Consider the following 13844-nt stretch of genomic DNA (forward strand, 5'->3'; position numbering starts at 1 on the left):
TATACTATAGCATCAAACGTATCAAGACAGTGTGAAACCATTCAAGAGCATGAAAGTATTACAGGGTATTTAGAACCAGCTAACAGAAAATGAACAATGATTTCTATATTATCTCTTTGCCTATAAAAAATTTTTGTTTATACTATCACATATAATAAAATCCAATAAGATACAACATGATAAAAGCAATGGAGACAGAAGAACAACAGTTTGATGGGACTTAAAAATAAGATGATAGTAAATCAGCACTAGTTATTATGATGTCTTGTTTTCTTCAAAATAGCTGTTCATATCATCACAGACAATAATATCAAACAGCCCAAAATAAAACCATTCAAATTAATGAGTGAAAACTTTATAAGACTTCAAAGCCATATAATGTGGAATCATGATTACCACATACTTTTATGTATTTGTATCATTTCTTTCTTACACTAGGGAAACTATTCCATATTCATACATGTGAGTTTGATTTATTTCACTTATGAGTATGGTCTGAAGCTGCACCTACTTATTCATAAATATCTCAATGTGATCCTTCCTTATAGCTGAGTAGTCCTCCATTGTATAAAAATACCACAATTTTTTTATCCATTCCTCAGTTGATGGACACTTGGGTTCTTTTCAAGATCTTGCTATTACAAATTGTGCTGCTATAAACATGGATGCACATACATCACTATGGTATGAAGTTTTCAGTTCTTCTGGGAATAGGCCTAGAAGTGGAACAAATGGGACTTCCAATCCCAGGTTTTGAGAAATCTTCAGACTGACGTCCACATTGGTTGCAACCGTCTACACTCTCAAAAACACTGGAGGAGAGTTCCTTTTTCCCCCACAGTCTCTCCAGCATTTGTTGTTGTTGGTTTTCCTAATCCTGGCCATTCTTTCAGGAGTGAGATGGAATCTCAGTGTGGTTTGAATTTGCATTTCTCTAATGAATAATGATGATGAACAGTTTTTCATGTACTTATTTGCCATTTGTATTTCTTAAACTGAGAAGTGTGTATTCATCTCAGATGCCCAATTTTAGATTGGATCTTGGAATTTTGGGGTTCTGATTTTTTTTAATTCTTTATATATTTTAGACAGAAGTCCTTTGTCTGACAGACAGTTCACTAAGATATTTTCCCAGCTTGTGGGTTTTCTTTTCACTATGCTGGAGATTTCTTTTGACATGCAGAAACATTTTAATAAAAGGTGATCCCAATTATTGACTCTGGGAAGTATTTCCCATGCAGTTTGAGTCCTGTTTATGAATTCTCTACCTACCCCTATGTCTTCAAGGTTTTTACCCAATTTGTCTTCCAATAGATTTAGTGTTTCTGCTTTAATATTCAGATCTTTGATCCATTTAGATTTTAATTTACTACATCGTGATAGGCATGGATCTAGTTTTAGTTTTTGGCATATGGAGAGCCAGTGTTTCCAACACCATTTATTAAAGAGACTGTCATTCTTCCACGGAACCTGTTTGGCCTCTTTATCAAAGATAAGGTGGTTGAGTGTGTTTGTTGTTGTGGTTGTAGCTTCTAATCTATTCCATTGGTCTTTGGCTCTGTTTTGATTCCAGTACCATGTTGATTTTACTACAGTTGCTTTATAGCATAACTTCAAGTTAGGTATTGTGATGCCTCCAGCCTTGTCTTTGCTGCCTAGAACTTTGTTATTCTAGATTTCTTCTTTCTCCAGATGAATTTTAGGAGTGATTTCTCTAGATCTACGAGGTATGTTGATGGTATTTTTATTGGGGTTGCAATGAATCTGTATAACAGTTTTGGGAGAATGGCCATTTTCACAATATTTATTACTCCTATCCATGAAAAAGGAATGTCTTTCCATTTTCTGAGATAATTTTCAATTTTTTTCAGTGTATTATAATTTTCCCTGTATAGGTCTTTCACTTCTTTCCTGAGAGTAATTTCTAAATACTTCATTTTTTTGGTTGCTAGTGTGAAGGGTGTAGCTTCTCTTATTTCTCTGTCAGTGAATTTGTTGTTTGTGTATAGGAATGTTAATGAATTTTGAGTACTGGTTTTGTATCCAGCTACATTACTGAGTCATTTATTATATCTAAGGTTCTTTCACTGGAGTTTTGGGGGTCTTCTATGTAGAGCGTCATGTCATCTGCAAACAATGATAATTTAACTTCTTCTTTTCCTATCTTTACCCCTTTTATTTCTCTCTCTTGTCTAATTCTTCTGGCTAGTGTTTCCAGTACTATATAAATAGGAGTTGTGACAAGAGACATCCTTGTCTTGTGCCTGATTTTAAAGGCCTTCAGTTTTTGGCCATTTAGTATGATATTGGTGGTTGGTTTGTCATAGATGGCCTTTATTATATTGAGGTAGAGACAATCTATTTCAATTTTCTGTAAAGTTCTTATCATAAATGAATGTAGGACCATAGCAAAGGTTTTTCTGCATCTATAAAAATGATATGTGATTCTTGCTTTTGGCTTTATTGATATGGTGGATTACATTTATTGATTTACATATGTTGAACCATCCCTGCATGCCTGCGATGTATCCTACTTGGTTATGGGATATAATGTTGATGACTTGCTGCATCCTATTTGCCAATATTTTATTGAGGATTTTTGCATCTGTGTTCAATAGGGAGATTCATCTGTATGTCTCTTTTTAGTCGAGTCTTTCTCAGGGTTTTGCTCTATAGCAATATTTGCTTCCAAGAATGACTTAGGAAGGATTGCGTCCTTTCAGTTTCATTGAAGAGTTTGAGGAGTGTTGGCATTAAGTCTTCTTTGTATTTCTTGTAGAACTTGGCAGTGAATCTGTCTGGGCCTGGGCTCTGCTTTGTAGGTAAGCATATAATTATATTTTCAAGTTCATTAATACAAACTGGGTCATTCAGCAGTTTTACATCTTCTTGACCTAGCTTTGGTACTTCATATGTTTCTAGGAATCTGTCTATTTCTTCTGTGTTATCAAACATTTGAGAGTAGAGGTTTTTGAAATAGGTGTTGATGACCTTCTGTATTTCTATACAGTCCATAATGATTTTGTCTTTTTCATTTCTTATTGCATGAATTTGACCTTTTTCTTCCCTTTTTTAAATAAAGTTGGATAGGGGCTTATCAATTTTATTCTTTCAAAGAACCAACTCTTTGATTCATTGGTTCTTTGGATTATTATCTTAGTCTCTATTGCATTGATTTCTGCTCTGATTTTTATAGTTTCCTCTCTTCTTTTGGCTTTGGGCTTGACTTGCTCTTCATTTTCTAGATTTGAGGTGTAACATCAGGTTATTAATTTGTGTTCATTCTGCTTTCCTGATGTGGGAACTCAGTGCAATAAATTGTCATCTGAGGACAGCTTTCATTGCTTCCCACAGATTCTGGGAAGCTGTATTTGTATTTTCTTTTGCTTGGAGGTACTGTTTAATTTCTTCTTTATTTTCCCCCCGAGACCCACTGATTACTCAAGAGTGTGTTATTCAGTTTCCATGTGTTTGTGGGATTTTTGCAGTATCTTTTATCATTAATTTCTAATTTCATAGCACTATGATCTGATACATGCATGGGATAATTTCAACTCTTTTGAATTTGTTTAAATATATTCTGTGAGCTAAAATATGGTCTATTTTAGAGAATGACCCATGTACTGCTGCAAAGAATGTGTATTCTGACTTTGTTGGATGAAGCACTCTGTATATGTCTATCAAGTCACATACAAGTGTGATTAAGTTCTGTTATTTCTTTGCTGATTTTCTGTCTGTTTGACTGTCCCATGGTGTCAATGGTGTGTTAAGATCTCCTGTTATATGTTTTTGGATCATTGAACACAGCTGTTTGCAGTCTCCCTGTTTGAATGTCCACCTTGTATGCTTTGATACTGTGATTTAAGCAACGATTTTCAAGATGATAATATGTAATCTATTAACAGGTGATTTCTTACTGTTATTTTTTTTGTAGTTCTGTATTACGTGTACCCTTACACCGCTTTGTTTTGTTTTGTGTTTTTCTCTTTTTCCTCTTAGATAAAATAAAAAAAAGATCTCCTGTTATAATTGTGTTGCTGATAATTTGGTTTTTCATTTCTGTTAATACTTGTTTCATATAACTGGGTGCTCTGGATTTTGGTGCATATATATTTAAGATAGTTATCTCTTCCTCTTAAAGTTTTCCCCTAACTAGTATCTAGTGACCTTCTTTATCTCTTCTGATCATTATTGATTTAAAGTTCACATTGTCTGAAAACAGAATGGCTACTTCTGCTTTTTTTGGGTTCTTGTTGCATGAAGTATTGTGTTTTCCATCCTTTGACTTTCAGTTTGTGAGTATGCTTTTGAATTGGAAGGATTTCTTATAGACAGAATATGGTTGGATTTTGTTTCTTGACCCATTCTGCCAGTCTGTTTCTTTTAATTGGTGTATTGAGACCATCTACATTAATGGTTATAACTGTTATATGTTGCTTTATTGTTGATATGTTACCTTTCTGCTGTTGCATCTTTATCTTTCTGTTCTGTTTAATTGTCTGCTTTGCTTAGTGGTTTTTTCCTACGTGTATCTAAACTGTCTTTCAATATTCTTTGCAGAGTTGGCTTGGTGATCATGAAGTTCTTCAGCTGTTCTTTTTCATGAAAGTATCTTATTTCTCCACTGATTTTGAAGGAAAGTTTTGCAAGGTACATCAGTCTAGGTTGGAAATCATTTTCCTTTAGGATCTGGAATACTTCACTCCATGCTCCTCTTGACTTTATTGTTTGTGCTGCGAAGTCTACTGTGATACTGATAGGTTTTCCTTTATAAGTGATCTGTCTTTCTCTCTGACAGCTTTTAAAATTCTGTTTTTATGTTGGATTTCTGGGTTGGTGATTATTATATGTCTGGGGGTAGTTTTATTTTTGTTATGACTATTTGTAGTTCTATAGGCTTCAATGATCCGGATGTCAGTTTCTGATCTCGTGTTTGGGAAATTTTCATCTATTACTTCTCTAAATATCCTCTTGACATCCTTTATGTTGTCCCCTTTTTTTTCATTAATCCCTATCAATCTTATGTTGTTTTTCTTTGCGTCATATTGCAGTTGTTGAATTGTTATTTCCTGATTTCTTGTTATTTTTAAAAGGTCTTTCCTTTCCTGTTCACTAGCTGCAATCTTTTCTTCGAGGTCTGAAATTGTATCTTCACTTTCATTGAGTTGGTTTTTTCAGCTTTCAATGGAATTTTTGATTTCCTTTATGTCTCTGTGATTTCCTTTATGTCTCTGTGCATCTGCTTTATGTATTCTGTTTGTCTCATATTGTTCATCCAGATTCTTTTTGTTTTGTTTAATCTTGTTTTGTTTTGTTTATCTTTAGATATGTTCAGCATGTCCTTCATTTCTTTTATCATTTCTTCTTTTATTGAGAGGTTATTTCTAGTTTAAATTCCTTTTAAGCTTCCCAGAGCTGCTTCTTTATTTCAGGTGCTATTGTTTCCGATAATTCAGGTGTATGGCATATATTTTCTTCTATGTGCATCACTCCTATGGTTTCTTTGGATGGACTGGAGGTTTGAGATTGTAATTTGGTCTTTTGTTTTGTCGTTTTCCTCTATTTCTGTGTTTCAAGTGTTTCTAGTGTTATTCCAAGGCTTCCCCAGGGTCTGTTGTACCTCTTCTATGCCCTCAGCCCCTTGGTGTCTGCCACCCAACTCCCTGGATTAAGAAGGGTCACTTGTGGTGGTGCAGGCCAGCCCAGGCCAAGCCCCCAGAACTGATTGCGCCCCCCTCCCCTAGAACTCCAAAGTCCTCCAAGCACAGCCGGCAGTGGGGAGACCCCCCCCCCAGGCCGACCCAGGACCCGCTGCGCTGGTCCAGTCCACCAGGAAAACACAAAGTTCCCTCTCCTGGCTGAGTGAGGGTCTCAAACTAGTTGGACTAGTTTGGGGGGAGAGGAGGGGGGAAGAGTGTGCCTAGCACTTATGCCAGGCCACCCAGCCTCTGGAACTGATGGCCCCCGCTTGACAGCTCAGAACTCCAGAGTCTACCAAGCAAGGCTGGGAGCAAGAAGGCTACTTCAGGCCCACTCAGGATGCCCAGGATGCGACTAGTTTGTCCAGCACACCGGTAAGCCACAAGATTCCCTCTCTGGAGCTGAACGAGGGTACCAAACTAGCTGGACTCGGGGGAAAGTGCTCAAGGCATTTAAGCCAGGCCTCCCAGCCTCCTGAACTAATGGTGCCTGCTTGCCTGCTCAGAAATCCAGTGTCTGCCAAGCACTGCTGGGAGCGGGGAGGCTGCTGCAGGCCCACTCAGGATTTAATTCTCTTGGACCCTACAGTTTTCAGGCAAAGTCTGGATATAGGTCCGGGTCAGTGGGCCAGGCAATCGGGCGATGCTGCCTCTGCCCGGTCCGGGGGGACAAAACACGGGGCGGCGTGGAGTTGGCTGGCAGCTGAGGCCAGGTGCGAGTCCTCCGGCAGGGAGTTGGCTAGGGGCGGCTCTAGCGAGTTGCAGGTGCTGCTCCAGCGAGTTGCAGGGTCTTAGGGTCTCAGGGTCCCCCGGCTGCCTCCTCCGCGGCACTCCTTTGTGTAATTTTACTCGATTCAAGTTTAATCCCATAATTCTCCAACACGAGCGCGTCCACACTGCCGTGGCTCAACTCCCACGCCGGGCTTCTGAGGTATTCATTACCCTCCCTGATGTACCACACAGAGACTTGGCCTGTGCATTCTAGATCATTCTCAGTGACGTTCACCTCAGATGTAGGATCACCATGGTTCAGAAAAAATGATCCACCACCAGCCAAGTACAGGTCCCTCCACATGTTACTTCCTGCTAACTGCATCTTGGAACTGAACACTCAGCACCCTGTCTCCATCCGCCTCATCATGTGCTCTCTCCTGTCCGGCACACTTACTGCATCCTTTTTCTTATAGCTTGTGTCTAGATATGCCCCCAGAGCCTCATCCAGTCATGGGGTTTCTTGAAGACAACTGAATTTAGAGGGTGCAACTCATTCATAGTGCATTGCTGGGATGAAAGGTGCTGGGATTGCAGGTGAATGACTGCTGGATCAGTCTGCTGACTGGACAGACACCACCCTAATCCCAGTGACTGGGTACAATGGAAGAGAAAGAAAAAGGCGGTCTTGTTCTTTCCCTCTTCACTTTTGCTATCTTCTGCCACCATGAATGGTTGCCCCTCTGCCATGTGCCATTCTGCCTCGGACCCATCCACTTGTGGACTGAAACCTCTACAAACTAAGAGCTAAATAAGTCTTTCCATCTTAACTTTGGGCATTGGGTATTTTGTCCCAGCAACAAGAAAAATAACTAAGACATTTATTGTACTGCTGTTGTAGAATCTCTTGTCCATGCAGCTTGCCAGCATTTCACTAGGGTCTTCTGCCAGAGCCACCTAATTTCTCACCTGGAGCTGTCATGAACAGCGTTGTGGTTTCTTTAAATGTCTCCCCCAAAGCCTCATGAAGTCATGGAGAGAGCTGAATCTAGCATTCTTGATTTGTTCATTGTCTAGCACTGTGATTGATAGTGTGAGGGGTGCACCTTCCCAGGGCCAGGTAACTGGCATACAGTACAAGGGAGGGGAGGAGGCTGCTTTGTCCCTTTTTTGCTTTTTTTACTCTTATTATTGCACTTGTGGCCACCATGAGTGGTTACCCCTTAGCCACACCACCCTGTCTTGACATCAGTTGAGTATGGACTGGAACCTTCAAAAATGTGTAAGATAAATAAACCTTTACTTCCCTAATTTTGGGCATCACATATTGTATCTCAGTATGAAAAGTAACCAAGACATACAGCTCTCACTGAGATTCCTCCAGCTGCCAGACCACTTACCTACTGACCCTGCAACAAGGAGAGGGGCAAACCTCCAAGAGTGAGCTCTTATCTCCGTGAGGTATGTATGTCTAACTGGGGGCTTGCTGAGGGAGGCTTTTCACCAAATCTTTGGTTCAGAAAAATGTTCTTCCCACTGTAAAGATGATTCTAATTCATCAGAAAAGACTCCTCACTCTGCCCTAGAAGGGCCAGAGAAAACCACCATTGTCAACCTATGACATGTGGGTGTATAAACACCCAAGATGTGCAAGCATCGTAGCAACCACACTAGCCCTGAAAAGCTGGGCTTGATTTAGAAACTGGACTCTCTACCCTGAGTTCTGTAGGACAGGAACTCCTCCTTTTGTCCCTTTCTCTAGTGGCTACAGAGAGGAAAATCATCTCTCAGCTGAGCATGTGACATGGGGCCCTTTCAGAGTAGAGAGCAGAGGCACCACTCTTTGCACTACAAGGCACATGGCAGGCAACAAGCCACTGTATGCCTTGAGGACACCCCAGGTGACCTCATGGGAAGCTCAATAGAAAGACACAGATGGGCACTGACAGGGAATGAAGTGTACCTCAAAATTTCAGGCCTCAAAGGCCCAGGGAGTGAGGTTTATATGGGGTTGCAAAAGGTAGGGGGACAAAGGTGTATTTGCATGAGAGTGAACATCATCTTTTCTCTTTCTGGTTTGCTTCAATATTCTTTTGCTTCCTTTTTCATTCTTGCTGTCCTGTGCTCTTCTCTAGTTTCCCAAAACTTGGGCAATCATCCTCATTTTTACTATAATTCTCCTCATTTATATCTCTGCTTTTTCCCCATCCCTCTTGAATCACCGACCAACAGAGTAAACTCACACTGCCATGGGGAAACTCATTGCATGGAAGTTCCTGGTGTATGTTAGATTCTGTTATTTACGTATAGAGCTTTCTCTTAAGGTTAAAAATACCTAGTTAATAGGTACCACAGTTTATCAGTTGCTAGGCTGTGTTTGATGCTATTGTTGTTGCTAACTGTACTGCTTTAATCAGGATCTCATACCTGTTATAATTGATTTTTCTGCCTTATATAACAACACAGTGATTTTTCTGGGGTCATAACCATCACAGTAGTCCAGTACCAAAGGACTGGGTGCTGAGCCAAATACATAGCAACTTCTCACGCTTAAAAATTAGGGAAGGTAGGTTCTTGGGATCAACAAAAGAACCAAGAACCACCTACATTAGAAGACATCTCTGAAGAATACACATTTCCTAGAGAAGCCTTGATACTAGTGATAAAGCCATCTACCATAATAAACCCACAAGCATCAACACAAAACAAAATAAAAAGTAGAAAATGACAAGATGCAGAAGCAAAATGCAACACAAGACCTGCAGGTCACCCAGGAGAAGCTGAGAACAAAATGAGATAGAGGCAATCGGAAGCCACCCACTGGAACTTTCTGAAATGATAACAGCAGCCACTTCTAGGCAGGACATCAGCTTCATCCTAAAGATGTTCCTATGTGTCTTTCATCACATGAGAAAGTCAACCCTGAGTAGCAAGTGTCAGCCTCAGGAAAGTTTGGTACTGAGTGTCACAGTTGACAAAATAAAACTCATTAATACTCCTAGGTTGAAAGCAAGTTAGATTTCAATTTAACACAGGCAACTGATCACGCTGTTTGCATGCAGGAATTTTAATTGAAAGGCTCTCTGCTGAGTCTTAGGAATGTTGCCAACAAACTTTAACCAGGGAAAGGAAGCAGGCTTATATGTGGTAGACTGAAAATAGGAATGGTAAAGAGACACTTGGGGGAAGAAACAAGTTGTGGGAGCCTGCCATCCAGGAAAGTCTGGAGCTTCTGAAAGGGACATGACCATCCTCATCCCACTCTGACTTAACAGTCAAAGACCAAGAGGATAGTCAGGGACATAGCTCAGTGGCACAAGCATCTGCTTGGCAAGCGTAAGGTCATGAGTTCACTTCCCAGCACAGAAACACATACACACACAAAAAGACCAAGGGGATGGTATGTGGCATCACCATTATGCAAAAAATTAAAAAATATGACCTTAAATATAATAGTACTACTAGACGAAACAATATAAAAGTCCATTCATAATATAGGATATGGAAATTTAACTGTCCACAATGAATTTAAAGCAGAGATGTGAAGAGACATTTAAATGCCTATACTCGTGGCCACATGATTCACTATAGACAAAGGTGGAACTGCCCAGGTATCCATGACAGATGGATGGATGAATGGCTGGGAAAGCAAAAGGTAGCTGACAACACACAACAGAATATCAGCCTTGTAACACTAAGGATGCAATGCTGCAAGCTGTAATTACACTAAGGGAAAATAAACCAGACAAAAAAGGACAAATACTATATGGTGTCACTCTTATGCAGTTCTTAGGATAGTGAGATTTATAGAGACAGAGAGCAGTGTTTGGGCTGCCAGGTGCTCAGGAGAGATCATGGAAAGTTACTACTTAAGGCATGCAGAGATTGACTTTTGCTAAAATATAAAGTACTCTGGGAATGTTAGTGGTGATGGTTGGGCAACAATGTGAAAGAAATCAGCACGGCTGAATTGTACACTTAAAATGGCAAAGGTGAGCTGTACATGGTGACACAAGCCTGTAATCCCACCACTCACGGGGGCTGAATCAGGAAGACTATAACTCTGAGCCCAACATCAGAGTGACATGGCATCCCAGTTTCACTGATACCTGAGTAAGTTGAAGACAGTATTGACAGGCCCTGGGGGTAACTGGGCATGTTTGTGGCCCCACATTCACACATACACACACACAAACAAACACACACACATGCATGCATGTATGCACACACACAATTCAGGGAACACAACTAAAAGATTCAGGGAGGGGGCCAATGCATTTTTTGGTACAATGAGTTACCCATTCAGGCTTATGGAAGGTTACAGCATTGGAAACTGCATCAAGGATGACAGAATTTGGAGTCAGATGTGAGAAAGTTATATTGGTATTTAAGCATAAGTGTCCAGACAACATACACCCAAGCACACACGCTTTTTCTGTTAGAAGGTAGCATTTATTCATATGTACTCATATATTATGTGTATGTTCCTTATATTAACTATGTTAATTTTTCTAGGTTTTCTCAAGATTTCGCATTCATTTTTGGTTCTCAAGAGGTTACCTATGATGGACTCAGATAAAATTTTTATACTGATTCTATTTCATATTTACAGAATTAGTCAATCTATGCATTTCTCTTTTTCACCCAATTTGGGACCAATAAGTTATCGTTTCTTTAATACTTTCCCCCATTCCATTCTGTCTTCACTGCTACTAAAATTCCAATTTTCCATCTATCCTCAGAAATTATGACATTTCTCCACAGATCCCAAACAGAATTATTTTTCAAAATTTTCTTAGTATTACTTCATATTGAATAATTTCTAAAAGGTTTCTAAATGTTGCACCCTTCTATCATTTCCATTCTGATATTAAGCACATCCATTCAATATTTATATTTCAGACACTGGGTACTTTTTCTTTTTTGTTCTAAACTTTTTTGTTTGTTTTATTCTTTTTTTTCTAAATTTTTCTTTTGCCTTTTTTCTCCCTATTTTATCTTCTTTCTTAAGAGTGCTATAATTTCAATCCAGTATATTTTCTAGCATGGTTAAAATAATTGCTTTCACATGTTCATCTGTTAATTCCAACATCTGTGTCATTTCAGGGTTGCCCTTGTCTTTTTTATTGAAAATGGTTGAATTTTCCATCCTCTTTCTATATCAAGTACATTTCATTAGAGCCTGAAGTTATGAATGCTATAGCAAAGATACTATGAATTCTGTTGTATTTCCCCAATGACTAGCTTTTCCTTTAGCAGGCAACTGATTTGGAGAGCAATGCTAGGAGACTCTGTCCTGTCTGGGATGGGAAGCAGTTAAGATCTGATTCCTGGTTCTTGTTAGTTAGCTTCATGTGTATGATTCAGGGTCAGGCAGACACTGGATCAACCTTAAACACAGGCTCTGGAGTTTTCTCTCTTCAGCGTCTCCTTTAGCACTTTCCCCTCTGTCTCCTGCAGTCCTGGTTGCCCTGAGCTCTGGTTTCTGGTTTTGTCAGGCTAGAAGGATGCTGGGCTTTCTCACTGAGGGTGGGGTACTTGGCTGTCCTGTAGTTGCAGCTGCCAGTGACAAAAAAAAAGCTGACATAATGCAAACCTTGCTCTATGGGCATCATTTCCTCCATCATGAGAGCATCATGTCCTGTGCTCTCAAAATTTCTTTTCTTGATAAATTTTTAACTGTAATAATTCACTAACCTCATCTCTGCGCTCTGAAATTTCATCTTCTGTTGGATACTGTGTATTTCTGAGCTTCTTCACTAAGCTTTTATGTGACATTTTGCACTTTTTATTTCCAAGATTTTTGCTTGGTTCTTCATAATCTTTGTCTTTTGCTGAATTTCTCCTTCATATCCATCTTTCTTACCTCATTCAACGCTTCTTGATATCATTTTTGTCATCACCAACTACTCTTATAGAACTCACTTCTTGGACCACAAATCAGGTGCTGGGTTGTGAGTGTCAAATATGGATGTTTTAGGTGCCACATACCAATGCCAGTGGAGGACTCCTGAGAATTATATTAAGATCACTGTTCGGTGAGCTGTCTCATCACAAAGTTCCACATGACTTGAAAAAGCTTTTTCTATCTCCTTTATCATGAGCCTCCTTAGTGTTGGTATGTGGTTTTGCTGAGCTCAAAGCTTTAGGGCTAGGGAGATGGTGTCAGGAGAGAAACAGCTGAGATGATTTCTGTCATTTCATGCTATATACTTTCCATCACAGCTAGGTGCTTTCTTGTGCTGTTTCCTTTCCTGAAAACACTTGATTCCAGCTCTTGAAAATTTCATCATCCAAACCCACACATAGAAAAACTTCTTCTAAAAAGCCATTTATATTTTTCTGATAGAGTCACCTGTCACAGTGCAGTCATTCCATGACATTTTGGAGCCCTGAAACATAGCCAGGTGCCTTCTTGCTTTGTTTGTATCCCTACATGGGGACAACATGTCTTCTTTGTGGGTTTTTTATGTGCATCTGTGTCCAAGCATCTGTGTGAAACCTGGGCTTGATTACATAGAGGGCTTGACCATATCATTTTAAAGTAATAGGAAGTACTAAATACCACTTATTATTAGAAAATTCTAAGTCTATGGACAAAGAACATGGTAAGAGTTTCTGTAGCTCTTTAGTCCTGTATCAAAATGCATCCTTCTTTGGAAACAGAGGAAGCTAGGGGTGGAGTGAGTACTGCAAGAGTTTAAGAGGACAAAGAGGGAAAGCAAATGTCATTTACTGTTGGCATGCAGGAGGGCAGCAATCAGCTCTGCAATGAGATCTTTGAAAGGCACTTTGTATTTCTTTCTCACATCCACAATGTGAAAATGGTACATATCATATAGAGGAAGATTTGGAGGACAACAAAGGCTCAAGGATAGAGAGAGAATAAGAGGTCTGACTCCCACATTGCAGACCTTAATTCTCCTGATGTTTCACCAAGGGCTAGTATGTGGAAATCCAATCTCAAACCCTCTTCAAAGTTATATTCCCCGAGTAGAAGGTCCATGGTTCATTCTGGATCTTGAGTAGCTTGGGAAGGATGAATGGATGGACTCACTGGTATTTTTCTATAAGAAGCATATACTACTTCTTGCAATGCATTTATTTTGAGTAGAAAGCGCTGTCTTGTGTCTGTATGGAAAGTGAGGCAGGGACCATGGCTTGTTAAGGCTGACACAGTGGATCAGTGAAGCAAACAAGTTAAGTGGGTTCTAGACTGGTCTGAAAATAACACTGTGCACACTAGACAAAATACAAAGCACAGTTTCTAGGATCAAGGGAGTGAACCAAAACATGAAAATTTTGAAGAGGAGTCAGTATAGGAGGAAGTGGTAGGTGCAGGCTCAGTTCATCATTCCAGCTTTCCTTGAAGGTAACAGTACCCATGGAACAGCTGCCTGTCTAACACTCCAACCAACCATCTTCCTAGACTTT

The sequence above is a fragment of the Cavia porcellus genome, unplaced genomic scaffold (genome assembly GCF_034190915.1).
Source record: "Cavia porcellus strain 051 isolate PalLab524CR breed Dunkin Hartley unplaced genomic scaffold, mCavPor4.1 scaffold_27, whole genome shotgun sequence".
Classification (NCBI taxonomy): domain Eukaryota; kingdom Metazoa; phylum Chordata; class Mammalia; order Rodentia; family Caviidae; genus Cavia; species Cavia porcellus.